Raw genomic sequence first — 18,007 nt, forward strand, 5'->3', positions numbered from 1 at the left:
GAGATGGTTTTAAGGAGAAGTGATAATGTGGCAGGGAGTTTAGGAAGATGAGCACAGAGTTTGCAACGAAGAGATGAATGGTGAGCCTTACAGGAGCAGTTTCAATTGAATAGTGGAGGCAGAAGCCAGGCCACAAGGGGTAAGGATGCCTCAGGGAAGTGACTGGGAGTAGAGGGTACAGTGATGTTTCTTGAAGAACTTCAGCAGCAAGGACCTGGGCTCAATGCACCGACGTGAGAGAAGTTTGGCCTCTAATGGGTAGACCTACACATGAAGGAAATTGGGCACCAACAATCTGAAGGAGACAATTTTCCTGTGGTGTCAGATGTTCTTGATAAGTAAGACAAAAACTGATGTGGAAAACAAGAACTGATGGAGTCAGAAAAGAAGAAGGTCTTCCTCATACAGAGTGATATGGATTTTCTTTTCTTCAAAAATCTTTCTCATCTCATTTCAGAAAAAGATATGTTCCTCTGCCCCTCGTCTTTATTGGGTTTATGTTGCCAAAGAAGGCAAAGGAATGATGTCAAGTTCCAAAGATATAGACTACAAGGAAAGAACATGCTTTTTTCTAGCAGCTGTTGGGGGGGGGGTGGAGAAAGAAAAAGCAAAGCGATAATCTGGGAGGCTTTGATAGCAAGCAGGTGTACCACTTTGGCCTAACGTTCAAACTTAAAGCCAAACTCTTGCTATAGCAGCTTCTCTGCTTGAGAACGTCCAGTGGAAAGTTAATTGTCTCCCATTCTTCTAGGCTCCACTTCACTAACCCCCCCCAGTCATTAACTGGGGAGCACAAACTCGAGGTCCCCCTCTTTGACGTTGGGGAGGTAGAATGTCACTTCTTGCTCTAAGACTTTATGAAAACGTGAATGGAGGGCTTGGGGAAGAGTTGGAAAGTCTGTGCTGTATTATTTCTCAGGCCCTCCCAGCTCTTGCTCTGGAGTGGCTCCCACTGAAACTTTCAGGGAGACGGTATGGGGCCCCGTTGAAAAATGCCCGGGTACTTAACAACTGTTTGTGAAAACTGCAGCGACATGGGAAGTGAGTAAATGGCCACGTCAGCTTCTGTCCGGTTACTCTGAACTCATCTCTGCAGCTCTCTCAAGGACGCGGTGCGGCTCCCATGAAGACTCACCCCGCTGCCTCTGACAAATGGCGCCCTTCGGAGTGTGTTCGAAGTCTAGGAATGGTTAGGGGATACGTTCTCCCGGGAAACAGACTGGTGAAGTCTTTCTGTCTCTGCCTGTATGTGTGTCTCTCTGTCTGTCTCTCTCTTTGTGTCTCTATGTCTCTGTTTCTATCTTTCTGTGTCACTCTGCCTTTGTCTCTCCTCTTTCTCTCTCTCTTTCCTCTCCCACGTCCTCTCTCTCTCTCTCTGTCTCTGGGTGTGTGTGTCTCCATCTCTCTGTCTCTCTCTCCTCACTCCTCTCCTTCCTCTCTGTTTATCCTCTTTCTTCTCTCCGTTTCTCTCTGTCTCTATCTCTCTCCATCTCTCTGTCTCTCTCTCTGTGTCCTCTCTTTCTCCTTTCTCCATATCTCTCTCTCTCTGTTTCTCCATTTCTCTCTCTTTCTCTCCTCTCCTCCTCTCCTTCTGCAGGGGCATTTAGGGGCGAGATTTCAGGCCAGGAACGCCTCCGTGCAGGCTATGCCTTCCACTCTGGAGGGGCAAAGAGCTGGGGAAGACGAGGGTGGAGGGGGTGAGCATGGAGAGGAATGAATGCTAGTGGCTCATGACTGTCTCTACCTAAACTTAAAACGAAGTGAGTCATTCATTTCATTAGACCAGACAAACAGGGTAGGGATGAGAGACAGAAACCAGACTGGAGACATAAATTGTTCAACCAAATCTTCCATCTCTTCCCTTGTGTAAATATCTCTTGGAAACCCCAGCGAGGGGATGGCAGCGGGATGGGGTGCCCACACAGCCAGGGACAAAGCCTTCATCTACTGCCTCACGGTGGATGGATCCCTCAAAGCCATTCGTGGGAACATGGGAAGGGAGGTTGAGAAGACGAAGGAAACCCAGAAAGTCAGCAATGCGCCAGGTCTCACAGTTATGAAAAGAACAGGAATGGAATAATGAATTATGTAACCCACAGGCTCCATTGTCAATGAGGTAGCGGAACAGCGCGCTTCAGGAGATCCGTGGGAGGAGCACCAGGGAGGCCTTGCTGTCACCATTCGAGGGCCTCCTGTGGCTGAGCTGAGGAGCAGAGGCCCAGCCCTGCTGTCACGGGCACTCCGCAGGCTGCCGAGGAGACCTGGATTGCCCACAGTTGCACTCAGACAAGCCAAGAAGGACATAAATAATCTGTTATTAAACATCCCTATGCTAATAGCATGACTCTGTATTTATCCAGCTCTCTGCCAAGAGCCCAAACCTTGATCCAGGAGACCAGAACGGTTGATCTTAACACCTTTGAACAGATGGAAACTGCACAAATGGGAGAAACAGGAATAGAAAAGCAAACTATACCTCCTATGCTCTAACCGTGGCTCAGAAAGGACATAACGGGTAAAGGGGAACTATCAAGAGAAAAATCGCAATCTCTTCAGAAGTCAATGTACCTTTAATTTCAAAAGTACAACTGAGTACCATTTTCTAGACAGATGATTCCCCACTTCATATCTCTTGCTGTTCTTTGGATAGCGTCTGTTATTTCTCTTCCATCTGTTATTTTCATTTATTTCAGCTAGATTTTTCCAAATTGGAGGCTCTTATTTTGGGAACGATGTATTCCAGAGATGTTACCCCATTTAAAAAGAACGATGATTTTTTTTTTCAACTTGGAAGAGTATTTTCTGGATCCAGGAGTCAAGTATATTTTCTAGGTTCAGAAATTAACAGTCAGAAACGTGCTGCCAGAGCTCCTTACAGAGCACCAAGAAGAGGGGGTGTGTTTGGCCATATTCACGCTGCCCCTGCACAAGGGTCTCCCTTTGTGCCTTCCTTCCAGAGCACATCATGTCCCCTAGAGGAAAGGCTTCCATCAGGCCTGACACTCCCTCCTGGGTTTTGGCAGGCAAAGGAACTGAAATAGAAGTAAGCATGTATCTGTGCTATATCCAAGCAGTCCGTTTTCTCAGAAGGAAGAACTTCCATCAGAAAAGCAGGGAGGAGGAATGGGAAAGAAAACCATGCACCTGGTGGGAGCATGCTGGGCAGAGGCCAGAAAGCTGCCAGGGCAAAGGCAGGGCAGGGATCCAGAGATTCCTCCAGTTACGTCAGAACCCAAGAAGAAGGAAGAAGATAGCAAGACACCCAATTTCTTACCCAGGAGTGACATTTTCACTTTGAGTCTTCTCCTAGATGTTAAAATGTTAAATATATGAAATCGAACATGTGACATTTCTCTCAAGTTAGTTTCTTAAGCCTCATCTTCCTTCCACCCTCAACTTACTCTTGGCTCTAACCATGGTGGATTACTACTGATTCCATATGTGCTGTGCGCTTTCCCATAAACATGCTTTTGTATGTAATGAGTCTGCCTGGATGCCATTTGCTCTTTTCCATGTCTGGCAAACTCCCTCTCGTCTCCTCCAAGCCAGCTGAAATGTCATCTCTGTGAAACCTTCTCGGTCTCCCAAACCACACTTGTTATGTGTTCCCCCAGCTGTGGTCTGCGCACCCGACTCATGTCTCATTTATGGCACTTACAAGACTTTATCTTCACTGTTTCCCCACTGTTTTCCCCACTGTGTTAAACGAAGGTGTTCTGTCAACATTTGTGGATGGAATAAATGGAGGTAAATCGTGATGGGTGAACATGCATTATAATATAGAAGACATACACAGTATAGAATCAAAGTGGGCCAGATGCAAGTTGACTTGATCAGCTTCCTCACAGTGTTATTTCAGTGACAATGTCTACATTGTCACCAAATGTCTTTGTGGGTCTCATTGCACAGAGATACAGTGGGAAAGATCGTAAAGCTCAGACCCAAGAGACACTGCTTCTAACAAGCGTTCTGCCATTAACTGCTTGAGTGATGTCCTAAAACCCACTCACTCTTAGTTTCCTTAGCTGTCAAAGGCTAATAATAACTAATGTTGTTTCCTTTACCTTTTCTCACCTATTTTGAGGTTAAAAACAAAAAGAACTAATGGATGTGAAGTTGTCTAGTGGTTGTATAGGAAAATGATAATCTAATTGAATTTCCTTAAACTTTGCCTCCTCTTCTCATCCCACCAATCTGTGCCTGTAAATTTGCCAACAATAAAATAGCAATCATAGTAATACTCATAATAAAACTTAAAATATTTTATTGTAACTAAAAAGCTCTTGTTTTTGTTTTTCACTTATATGTTAAGTATAAAGGACTTTTATAACAAATTCTTTAAGAAAGGGCATATTAGCACATGAAATAAACCCCTATCACATTAAGGTATGCTTTAAAGAAACAAACTTCTGTGTTGAAAACAGCTGAACATCTACGAGTCCAAATTTCTATCCTTCTATCATATGATGAAGACATCTTAGCCAGAAGTCACATGGTCTATCTGCATTAGGAACAAGAGTAGGATTCAGACCTAGGTCACCATTGCCAGGTTAGAGATGGACAGCCCGCAGTGGGATCTGGGAGATGCCGAGGAGAAAGGTATCGGTAGTATTTCTCAAACCGGAAGGGCTTGGTGGGCCAGTTTGCAGGCAGGCAGGACAATAAGGAGTCCCACTCTCTCCCTTCCCCCTTCCTCACTCTGATCCAGCCAGACAGGCCTCTAACTCGCCAGGCACATCCAGCCTCAGGAGCCATGCACTTTTTTGCTTGGCCAGGAACGCTCTCCCTCAGCCAGCCCGTGTCCATACCACCAGCTTTCTCACCTCCTCCATGGCTTTGTTTAAATGTCACCTTCTCATTGATAATGTCCTTTACCCATTGTAAAATGCAAGTTGTCCACCTAACACTCCTTTTTCCCTTTTCAGTTTTACTTTTCTGCATGACATTCTATTTATTTGTTTGTTATCTACCTCCTGCCCTCACATGTAAGCTCCATGAAGACAGGGATATTTGTCTGTTTCGTTTACAACCATAACTTCAGTGCCTGGAACAAGGCCCGGCATTGCCTTGAAAATATTTGTTGAGTGAAAGAGTGAATGAGTAGATGAATGAATGAGGAAGACTTGCAGCAGAAATCATTCCTGATAGACAGTGAGAGCACATTATTCCTCATTGGTCTCCTCTCTTTGTAGGTAAGAACCTCGTCACTAAACACCTAGAGGGTTCCCCTGGTCACAGTAGGCTCTTCCACCCAGCTCTTCCACCCAAGATTCCACCCAGGATTGCCTGATCATTTGCAGCTCAGGGCATTCAGAAAGGAAAGCTGACACCATTTACTGTTACCTGACTGGAAAGTGATCTTCAGCTTACCGAAGTTAACTAAGACATTTTACCAGGGTTAGAATACTTTAAACTCCCCTGGACATCCTATCCTTCCACGATGAGTTAGATAGGGTCCAGATCTTAGTTCTTGCTAAGGGCAAAAAGATTGGTTTGAATTTGAACTCAGAGTTTATTTTTATATTTTAATTCATCCCTGATATCAAGTCATTCACTGGCCATTGATGGATGGTGTGCCTGTCTATGCCTAGAGGGGCAGCCTGCAGGGCCTTGTAATGGAAGTGATGAACCAGAACTTGCCAAAACAAAGGTCATTCTACCAGAAGTTGCAGCCAGAAAATTACTGACCGGAATGAAAGAGCAGGGACAGAAAAATTTAGAGTCCAGAGCTGCATATCTAGCAGGTCCCAGCAGAGGCAAGGTGGAGAAATGGAAACTGTGGACAGTGAGACTTTGTGGAAGGAGAACCATGCAGAAGCTGGAGAATCCCTGTGGTTCAGTGGTGGGCTCAGGTTCAGTGACTTATTACAAAGCAGTTTCTTGAGTCAAAGATAGTGTCTTTTTCCACACCCAGTGTGGGGCTCCAACTCACAATCCCGAGATCAAGAGTCACATGCTCTACCAACAGAGTCTTAAAAGGACTAAGTTGAGCCAAAGATGAGAAGGGAGGTAATGATGTTGGTGAGATAACCAACTCCTCCTTGTTTTCTGCACTCTTCCTGGTTTTAGACCCGAAATCCCACATCTCAGTAACCAGCTCTGCCCCAGGTAAACCAGATCCACATGTGAACCCTCTGAAAGGCTCCGAGTCAGAGGTACAAGACAGGGGCAGAAGCTGAGAACAAAAGGTCGGGGGACACACAAGAAGGCTTATGGAGAGGGCTAAGCGTGGGAAACAGCTTTCATGAGGAAGGAGAAAGTGATGGTCAAACCGTGTTGAGAAAGGGGAGCCCAGTTGTGTGGAGTGGCTGCTATCTTGCTAGAATCCAGATATACGGATGTGTCTAAAACATCCATAGTGACGCTCAGCCATCTTGTATTTTTCAGGGAAAAAAATAATTTTACTCACACTTACCTAACTTAAAGTACAGTTAGATGCACCCAATTCATCCTCAATGTCTATGTTTTATCCTGTACAGTAAGAATTTGGGGAAGCATTCAGTCTTCTTCAGGTCACTGGAGCGTCTCAGCACCTCAGTGAGTCCTGAATCTCCTTGTCCTCAAACCCCATGCTTCCAAGAGTTCCAAACTCACAAATAAATGTTGGAAAATGGCTTTGCTGCTAGAAAGATACAATAATCTATTTCCTTTGTTTTGTCCCACAACATGTAAAGATTGATTAATTTAATCTGTTATACTTCCGATGATTTAATACTGATCATACTTATCCCTACTTAGGTGAACCAGGTGAACCAGGAGTCTATTCTTCTGATAGCAGCCATGGATTTGCCCTCCACCAAGTACTTTTCAATTTATTTTATCTTTCAGCAATAGATCCCTTTTATACACCACAGAACTGTACATGGCAGTCTGATACATAAAGCAGGTAAACTTGATGTGATGTGAGCAAAGCAGGTAGAGGGATTAGGAACCATCTTACACGCCTTACCAACACATGAGACACCCTATGGAATAAGAGGGGGTCTGAGAGCATAGTTCGGAGTCTTCTGCACCAATACATTCATACTCCTTCGTCCAGACCCAGAAAAAAACAGACAACACGTGCACAAGAGATGAGTAAACTTGGGGTGCCTGGGTGGCTCAGTTGGTGAAACATCTGCCTTCGGTTCAGGTCCTGACCTCAGGGTCCTGGGATCAAGCCCCAAATTGGCCTCCCTACACAGTAGGGAGTCTGCTTCCCCCTCTGCCCCTCCTTTTGCTCGTGTGCTTTCTCTTTCTCTCTCTCTCAAATAAATAAAATCTTTAAAAGAAAAAAAAAAAGAGATGAGAAAACTTAGCGTCATGGTCCCAAGAAAAGAAAACCTTAATTATGTTCCTCATGAGAGCCACACACTAACCCTTAGTCAAGGGAACCTATAAAAACGGCATAGACATTAATTATAAAGTAAGACTGAAAGTGAGTTGGGCCTTTCCAAGAGAGAAAATATTTTGTTAATAATACCAATAGCAATAATACCCATCAATAAGAATGGTCAGGGGCACCCTGGTGGCTCAGTTGGTTAAGTGTCTGCCTTTGGCCCAGGTCATGATCCCAGGGTCCTGAGACTGAGTCCTGTATTGGGCCCCGTGCTTATTGGGGAGCCTGCTTCTCCCTCTGCCTGCAGCTCCTCCTGCTTGTGTGCGTGCCCTCTCTCTCTCTCTCTCTCTCTCTCTCTCTCTCTTTCTGACAATAAATAAATAAAATCTTTTTAAAAAAAAAAGGTCAGCTGCCAATATTGGCATGTTCAGACTCAGAGCTATTAGGAGTCCTTCTGTTGCAGGCTCTGCCCACATTGAACTTTAAAAAACTTTAAGGGGATTCCCCAAGCCAGTATGGGTGAATTGTCCTGATTGATTGACCCTGGCGTTATTGACAACCAGAGTTCAGCCACACATGAAAGTTCTGATTTGACATGAATAGGAAGAATCAACCCCAAAGTGAATGAGGAGATGAAACTTTTATCTGTTTAAGGATTGCTTTTCACTTTTTCCCTAGTAAATGTAGTCAAATAGGCACTTCTCTCTGACTGCTCCACCCTGCAGACATCTTTTGGTCACTATTAAATCACAAATGCTGTGTGATTAGGAAAACTAAGGCAAAACAAACCACCTGTGAAACTTGCCTTTAGGATGAGGAATGGTTTCCTTCACTATAAGTCAATTATGTGTAAAAATTAAAAAAAGAAAAAACTGTCATTCCAAAGATAAATGAGGAAGTAAAGAGAATCCCCCCAAACCCATAAACAACCTACTCTGTTCTGGATTCTTCTGTGGTGCCTTCACATTTTCATGCATAAAATCTAATTAACACAGCACAATGCACACAGAAATATAATTCATGTGCATGTTGTTTTCTCTATGAACAAATTGAGATATGGATCGTCTGTGTCATCCCAGTAAGGAAGTAAAAATCCCATCCAATCTAAGACTTTAATTCTCTCTTACACCTAAATGATTTAGGGTTAGGTTTGGTTGTATGTGACAGAAAACAAATGAATAAATAACAGTGGCTTAAAAAAAAAAAAGGATACAAAGTTGCCTTCTCCCTCCTGCAAATGAAGACCCATGCAGGGCTGGTTTGATACCCATGGTTCTTTCAGCTCATGTTAGATTATAAAATCAGAAAAAATGTAAACTTTGAAAAATATCTGGCAGATAAAATTTTCAGAAACAGGATTGTTGAGCTCTTCCAATAAATTTTCATTCAAAAGTTTAGTGGTTGTGGGGCACCGGGGTGCCTCAGTTCATTGAGCATCTGACTCTCGACTTCAGCTTGGATCATGAACTCAATCCCTGCATTGGGCTCTGTGCTCAGCACAGAGTCTGCTCAGAACGCACTCTCTCCCTCTTCCTCTGCCCCTCTCCCTGCTCACACTCTCTCTCCCTCTCTCTAAAATAAGTAAATAAAATATTTTTTTAAAAAAGTTTACTGATTAATAAAGACAATAGCCTTGTTAATATTACCTATTATTTTACTGTTTTAAATCTTTCCACCCCACCTTCAAAGGAGGCATGGTGGCGATCTAGGTGAAGTCTCTAACATCTTTCCAGACCTGCATTTCTCAAGCATAGCATCACATATAGACAGTGGGTCACTGTCCTAGCTAAGGGTCATTGCAATCAGTCAGTCATGGGGCGAGGGGGTGTGCCACCAGTAATGTGAGTATGAATCCCACAGGGGTTTTAAAAACTGAAAGACTGAAAGCATATCTTCTTAAAAAGAGATTGGGATATGAAAACAGAATGTCTCTGTGTTCCTGTGATAAAATTTTAGGGATTCCCTTCAATTATATCAAAATAAACATCCTTTCCTGGAATAGGGAGATGAGATGTCAATGAAGAGCTAAATTATTAATAATGTCAAAAAAGGCACCATAATGCACATGGTTTTTATTTAGAATAAAATATTTTATTCCCTGGAGTTATCAGAAGTTCATTGAAACAGGTTGGAGAGCTTATGAGGCAAACATTTCCAGCACCCAGTTATAACAATTCTGCTTCCTAACATTTTCTATAGGTTATCTCCCAACTTTTATTTAAATGTACCAGAACTATGGCTCAGCCTGGGATTCAGCTATAAAGTTTTGGAACGTGCACAGCATGAAGAAAAGTCGAGCAGGATTGGATGCTTAATGGCCAGCCAAGCTGGTCAGTGACAATAGAGAGACTTGGAGAAACATGAAGGCCTTCCTCAGAGTCCTAGAAACACCTGGGAAAGCACCTACTAAATGTCAGGCATTGTCTAGGTGACGGAAGGAAATAAAACATTCTAAAGTGTCCTAGCAGCGATAAAAATTGGATACATGCCTTGGTTGAATTTGATCAACCAGTTGGTGGGTGGCCCGTCCTGAGTTTCTGGACAGGAGTTGATTAGAAGACAAAACAATAAAAAGAATAAGATATCTGGTTCTCAGCCCAGCCCCACTGACCAAGGCTGACCCCTGAGAAGAAAACAAAACAAAACAACATTGTCCCCACTGCTACACAGAACACGGGGACCTCTGGCAAGTGCAGCTGTGGATCATGCAAACATCTGGGGGCCTGGAAGATTCTGAGCCCCAGATACAGTGCCCAACACAATGGCAGTGTCTGCACAAGGCCCCCAGCAGGAAGACATGACGGTGACGTCCTCACACGGAAGATGCTTCTTGATGTCCGAGAAGTGTCAAGAAGAGACTCAGGAATGTTATGGTTCTTCATCAGCCAGAAAAATGCATGTCAAGCTATTCACCCATGGCCTCATCTGAAACATAGTAAGGCCCAGGAAATATTAAGGTCACCAAAGATGAAAGGCTCAGTCTGAAGTGGCTGGAAATGCACAGTCTCGAAGGGGAGCAAACATGCAAATGATTACAGAAGAGCATATCGTGCTCCTTGAAGCAAATATAAAACATTATGAGAAAAGAGAAAGGTGCAATGGAGGACATATAACATATGAGACCAGAGAAGGCATCGAGGAGGAGACAGCCCTTGGAAGTACAGATAGGTAAACAGCAAAGGGAAGGTGTTCCTGGCAAGGGAACGGGCGTACTTGGGCACAGAGGTCACAGGGCCCACGTGAGGCGGAAAGAGCTCACTGGGGCAAGGACCTGGGTGACCATGAGGAGGGTTACTGAGTGATTTTCATCAGATAATCATTAGGATTGCCAGTGCAATTTAGGAAGAGAACTCCAGTAACAGTGCAGTGGAAATACTAGTGAGGTCCTCACAGGGACATGAGTCAGAAAACCATCCCAAGGCACTGGTAAGAGCAGGCCCTGAACTAAGGGTGCCCTCCTTCTATTAAGACACAAAATAGTGACAGTTTCCTCAGTTATATCCCCTACCGCTAGCACTACCATCCCCTTTTACTCAAATACTTCCAGACTACACCTTAAAAATATTTGCTTTAAAACCACAGCAAGATATCCCCTCACATCTGTCAGAACGGCTGGAATCAAAAGGACAAGAAATACTAAGTGTTGGTGAGGATATAGACAAAAAGGAACCCTCGCGCACTGTTGGTGGGAATGTAAATTCGTGCAGCTGCTGTGGAAAACAACATGGAAGTTTCTCAAGATATTAAAAACAGAGCTACCATATGATGCAGTAATTCTACTCCTGGGTATTTACCCAAAGAAAATGAAAAAAATTCATTTGAAGCGATAGATGTACCCCATGTTTAGTGTAGCATTACATATAATAGCCAAGGTATGGAAGCAACCCAAGTGTCCGGAATACTACTCAGCCACAAAAAAGATCTTGCCATTTGCAACAACATGGATGGACCTAGAGGGTATAATCCTAAGTGAAATAAGTCAGACAGTTGAGACAAATACCATATGATTTCACCCACATATGGAATTTAAGAAACAAAACCAATGAATGAACAAAGAAAAAAAAAAGACAAAAAACCTGACACTTAAATCCAAAGAAGAAACTGATGGCTGCCAGAGGGGAAGCATGTGGCAGGGGACGGGTGAAATAGTTAAAGAGTATTAAAAGGTGTAAACTTCCTGTTACAAAATAGCGAAGTCAGGAAGACAAAAAGTACAGCATAGGGAATCTAGTTGGCAAGATTGTAATAATGTTGTTTGGTGACAGGTGGTGACAACACTGACCGTGGTGAGCAGTAAGTAACGTACAGAATTGTCAGATCACTTTGTTGTACACTTGAAACTAATATAACACTCTATGATAATTATACTTCAATAAAAAATAAAATAAAATAATCTTTGCTTTTCTGCATTTTAAAAAAATTATGTGAACAATCTGTCCTAGCAATCTATCATTTTCCTGAAGGTTTAGAGTCAGGTGGTGGGTAGGGACTCGCAGCTAACCCCAGGGTAGAGATCTTCTTACAGATTAAGTTTTCTGTTGAGAAGCCATTTAAAGAAACCGAAATCCATTGGTAAGGAAGACTGTTTTACTTAGCAGTTTTAAGTTTCCGATGGGCCTTCCTGAGTCATCAACTGACTCATTCCACCTGCTCAATTTTATTATTAATTCAAAAAAAAAAAAACTCTAATAACAATAGAGTCCAAATTATGCTACATGTTTTGATTTCTTTCCTCCCATTGCATAATTCTCTCGTTTTGCCCACATTTTGGCAGTTTCTCTCACTATGCATGCAACAATGAGAAACATTCTTTTAAAAATATTTCCAACCCCCTCACATTCACATGAAATTGTTTCAGTTCTACCTTTGTTTCAGTTCTTATATAAGATCCATTGCTGTCTAATATTAGATCCCTGTATTATATGTGACTTACTTCTAATGCCTGGTGGGAGTTTGGAAGATCCCAGATTTGAGTTCTTCTCGAAAGCCAAAATAAGCATTTCATAATGGGAATGATTAACCCCAATTTAACTGTTTGTTAGATGCTGGTTTCTTTTCTTAAGTAAAATCTGGTCACTTTGAAAGGAAATATGTTCGCTGTAATTATTCATGTGAATATGAGTGGGTGTATGTGTGCGTGCCACACACTTAGAACTACAGTGACTGATTAATGCCCAATATTCAGTAAAACCAAGACAAGAAGCCCAAGCCGCCCTCCCCCAGCCTTCAGGCCTAGAGTCTGGGACCAGCTAAGGTACCTAAAGGAACCCCAGAGCCGCAGAGACATTCCACCTGCATGAATGTTTTCTCTTAGCTTTCCAAATTTGAGTGCAATTTGTCTAGACACGGAACACCAGCTACTACCTTGGAGCCAAAAATGTCAAGTAATCTTTGTCGCTAATTTGGCCGAGTCCATATCAAATTATCATGGTGAAAATAGTGTGAAAGAGTATATAGAGGTTTCAAATGAGCTTTGAAGTGAGACCGTTGCTTTAAGAAAGTGGATCTGATCTTTTTTTCACCTGGGTTCAGAAAAGAGACGAAGAACAGGCATGTGGAGGAGCTGGTGAGAAGGAGAAGACGCAGGTCTTCCCTCCTCGGTATATGGAGTTTTCTGTAGCTGGCCCCCCTCAGACTCTACCATTTCCTCCTGGCTGCTGGGCTTGCAATTCCACAGGAGACCCCCAGCCCTCCTGTCTGGACTCAGCCTCCTTGCCCCACGCGAATGTACAACTGCAGTTCAGCCGCATAGAAGAAACTTTCTAGAAAATGTGAGTTTCTCTTCCACAAAGTTCTCGTCTATACCAATTTATTTCCACACAGCTCTGCAACACCTTCAACATGCCTGCTCCAATCTCAAAAGCTGTGTTTCAGCTTTCAGCCGTGGAGGGGCTGACTGCGGCAGCGGCGGAAACACAAAGAGAAACTTGGCTGGAAAATCTTGGGAAAGATAAATAAAGATGAGGAAAAGTAAACTCGTACTGCACTGTGGTATGACCCGCGAGAAGAAAAGACCTGAAATGGGTAGAGAACAAAAGCTTTTTGCCCAGCTCAAGCATTCAGTCACCCCATTTCTTAGCAGAATCTTCGAGGTCCTCGGGCCCATGGGGGCAGGACTGGGAAAATATCCCAAGAATGTCAGATAGGCATTGAGTCTCTTGTGAAAGGACTGGCTAGAAACAAACTAACAAACAAACACATATCTTTGCAAATAAATAAATAAATAAATGCAAAGCAAAGTTCCAACATTTTCCTTGAAAATCCCAGAAAGTATCTGGCAGACAAGAAACAAACATACATATGAATTGGTATTTTTATCATTTTACATGTGAAAAAAAACAGAGCTTTCAAAAGATTAGGACCCAGAGTCACCCATCTGCTACGTGTGTAAAATGACATTTAGGTTGTCTTTCCTGAGTGCGCTGTCTTTACTCAAGTAGAAACAACAATCTTTGGGAGGGTTTTCGGCGACATACGACCACCCATGTTTCTTTTAATCCTTTTTTCTGCGCAAGACCCTCTCTCCTCATCCCGAGACCTCTCTCCTCCTAGAAACCCAGATTTGGGGAGACACCACACTTCCCTCCATTCTGAACCCAAAACAACCCCATTAAAGGAGTATAGTTATTGGTGATATACTCTCTGCATCTCGATCTTCAAGAGGATTTCTAGAAGCAAGGAGAGCAACCATTATTATTTCCAGTATCCAGATGAGACAGCTGAAACATTCAGGGATTGGGGGCTGCTTCAGGTTACATAGTTTATGGAGAATGGACAAAAGCCCAAAGTCTGGTTCTTTGTTTGCTTGTTTGTTTCAATCCCACGTCTCTGTCGCAGATGCCTAATGGATCATTTACAGTGTGATTTACAGAAATACGAACCTGTGGAAAAGTCAGGTACCTCTCTAATGAATTTCTATATGTATTTAATTCCTGCTGAATATAGCTCTGCTTGTGTTTTTGTTTCCCTTTTTGTGTTTTCCCCCTGCATCTATAATTGATGCCTTTGAACTTTAAGAAAGATGCTCCAGGGGGAACTATGACAAGCTTAAGGATATCAGGAAACTTTGTACAAAAACCCCTTTGGCATCTCATCCGGCCTTGAATTTCTCTTCTAACAGGGCAATCTTTTATTGCCTATTAGGTAAAAAGACAAATGAATACATTTAGCCTTGATAGCATGCCTTTTCAACTAGAATGCCTCTGCCATTTCTCTTCTCCCCTTTGTTTTCCCATCAGAATAAAACACTCATCCATTTATGCAGAAATGTATGTTGAGTGCATTTTATTTGCAAGGCACTAGGGGACAGTCGACAGGTGAAGCAATGAAACGAGGTGTGCGTAGTCGGGAGGGCCCTGGCTTGTGAGTCCAGCTTGTCTGGTTTGAGTCCTACTTTATAAAATAATTAGGACTCAGCCTCTGATAGACCTGCTGGGGAAAGGTAAAGCTGAAAATTTAGGGGGTATCCTCCAGCTGTGGGCAAAGCAAAATATTTGTTACAGAGACACAAGCTAGAACCTATTACTCTAGAGACAAATATAAGGATAGATGAAAAAAACTAGAGTTTAAACCACCCAATGCATGAAGAATAAATAGCAGGTAAGTGAGAGAACAGAGTCCAAGGACCAGTTTGTCCAAGCCAGGACCTTAGTACCCAGAAGACTCCAACGAGCCAAGAGCAGCCTGAGAGTAAGCAGGTAGCTGTCAGGATCACCCCCTGCAAGATTCCAGAACCCTCTTTCAGCTGCTGTGATGTCCCTGGTCCTGCAGCCTGCTGGCCTGGCTGGTGTGATGGATGAACTGAGGTAAAACCCCTCTGCTCTCAGATGAGCCATTTTGAGAACAGACAAAAGTATTTGGGAATTCTTTTGACTCAAACACAGGCCTTCTTGGCTAAGGCAGGAAATCCTTATAATGCAGAGAGTTCAAGGGGGGCTACGAGAGCTTTGGTCAATAGAGCCAAGGTTATCATTTCTCAAGAAGTAAAATGGCTTTCCTCCCTGCTCTCTATTCCTATTCGCTGTCCCCATGCCCACCCAGATAGGGAACACTGCCTCTTTCCCTTGATTCCCCAAAGACTCGGAATGGTGGAAGGGAATTAAACAATAACGCCACGAAGTAGCAACTTAAAATTAAATGTTAGACATCCCTTGCCTTCTTAATTTCTTCCAGTCATCACCACTAATAGAACTTTCTCAGTGGCTAAATGTCTCCTTAGACTTCCAGAAAGCCTCTCTCCTTCCTACTCTTCCCCTTTTCATGCCCCACCCCCAACACACACACACACACACACCCCGGAGCAGAGATGCATGTTCATTTCTCACACAAAGGAATTCCTCTACCTTTTGGGTTCACTATTTCTCTCCAATCTAATCTCTTGAGCATTGAAATCCTGCACCAAAGTTCAACCAACATACTTTGTTTAAATGAAAGGCTATCTGGAGCTATGCTACTCCTTTCTGGGCTAAGGCACTTAAAGTTGATTTTAATAACATTCTTTTTACTTTTCTATTACAAATGCTTGGCTATCTGTTCCTTGACAACTGCAAAATAAGCCTAGAATACAGAGAGCCAAAATGCAAAAAATTTTAAATGTGTGCACATAGAAGTGTGTGTGTGCATGCATGTGCATATAAATATATTATATATAATTGGTTCATACAGCAGGAAGCCTGATTGGTTAGCTTTGTGGTGTGGTTCTATGGTCAGAATGGGACTAGAATCGAGACCTACTAAACACTGAATTCAGTCCACGGAGACTGAGGTTGCTGTCTTATTTGCCTCTGCCCAGAACTCCTAAGTCCAAGGCAACAGTGAATCTATGGGTGGAGGTCAAGAAGGAGGCTGGCCTTAAATAAATTTAGGATTGAGTACCCAAAGTGACTCTGAGTCTGGGGTCAACTCCATGGTTTCCGTAAAACGGGAGAACCAGAGAAACATAGTTAATTTGAAATAAAGTGTGATGGTATTGGCTAAAAAACAATCCCTCTTTGCAAGGCAGCCCTCAGCAGAACACTCTCGGATTCAATTATAATAAATAACCGATATAAAGTAGATGTGATTTAAAATACATATCACTGAGAATATATTTGCTGAAATATGTCTCCTTTAATCATACATAGAATCTTAAATGAATTCATTTCAGAAATCCCATATAAAGGTAAATTCTTAATCAATGTGTATTATTATACATTTTTAAGTCATAATGCAATTTGATAAACTTGCAAATTACCTTAGCAGTAGTAATTTTAGAAAAGTGAGTGATAAGCTGGTAATTTTATTTACTAAAGCTAATTTAAGCAAATACTTATGAATCTATTAAGGGGTGAATCATCCTCCATTCAACAAGTTAATAGTGAGTATTTAGGACATGTGTTTACCAGCGTAAATTAGAAAAAAACACCACCAAGCATAGCAAACATTTAAATAATCTTATTTAATTAAAATAAGTTATGTACACTGGGTCTTTTTTTCTCACAAACTTAAAATTATATTAATAAAAAAAATCTGTCCTTTTTAAATTTAAACCATTTTAATTATAAAATTTGAAGATGTGGGCATTAAGAACAAAGTTTACATTATTGTAGCCCTATCAACTCAGGAAACTTTAAATATTGGGTTATGCAACCAATTCAATCTAACTTCCTTCCCACGTGCTTTGAACAACTGTGAAAGAAAGATAAGCTGCCCTGTTTTTCAGTTCCCAGATGATTTTAAAGTTTAGAAGAAATGCATTTGAAAAGTGTTCAACCATGATAGTCATGAAATACAATCTAGAATAACTACAGACTATTTAAAAAATGTTTTAAATGCTACAAGCTTGATGACAACAACAGGGAGTGATTCTGGTGCAATTTCTGACAGCAGTCTGTATCATATGACAGACCATCGAGATATACCAAAATATTATATTCTTTTAGAAATTCCTCTTAGAAAAGAATCCAAAATGAAGTACAAGGTGTATGCACACATATTCATCGCGCTGCTAGAGCACACGAAAAAAAAGGGGAGGAGACTTCAGAGCCAAAGATGAGAATGGTGCAATGATGTATCTTCTCTTTGCTCAAGTATTACCAGGTAAGTTAAATAATAACCAGAGTTCTCATAATGGTATGGAGAAATCCTTGTTGCACAATGAAACCGAAAACATCAACTATGCGATCACTTCCATGCTACTGTCATGATGACTACGGAAAAGTGATGGAAAAGTAGGTTGAGAAGAGAGAATAAAAGGGCTTTGCTATAAAAAGTCTATCATGAGAACCGCTCTACCCCGATGCCAGGTCCCTCGAGTGTGGAATTCGTCTGCTTGTTATTACGGGAGAAACATCTGCTGGTAGAATAGATGCTGTTTGAAGGAGAAAATAAAAGAATTGTACATGTGTTAGAGGAAAAAGAAAAAATGTATGGGGAAAACATTTTTCTTGACTTATTCTCAAGATCAGAACAGAGGACATAATATGGGCTGAGCAGATAGGAATATTGTTATGAGTTGAATTTTGCCCCCCCCAAGATATGTTCCAGTTCTAGTCCCCAGTACCTGTGAATGTGACCACTCGGAAACATCTTTGCAGATATAATCGAGTGAAGATGAGGTCATACTGGATTAGGGTGGCCCTTAATCCAATGACTGGTGTCCTCATAAGAAGAGGAAATAGTGGACACAGACATACAGGGAAATCACTGAGC

Source organism: Ailuropoda melanoleuca, chromosome 10 (genome assembly GCF_002007445.2).
Source record: "Ailuropoda melanoleuca isolate Jingjing chromosome 10, ASM200744v2, whole genome shotgun sequence".
In the NCBI taxonomy this organism is placed as follows: domain Eukaryota; kingdom Metazoa; phylum Chordata; class Mammalia; order Carnivora; family Ursidae; genus Ailuropoda; species Ailuropoda melanoleuca.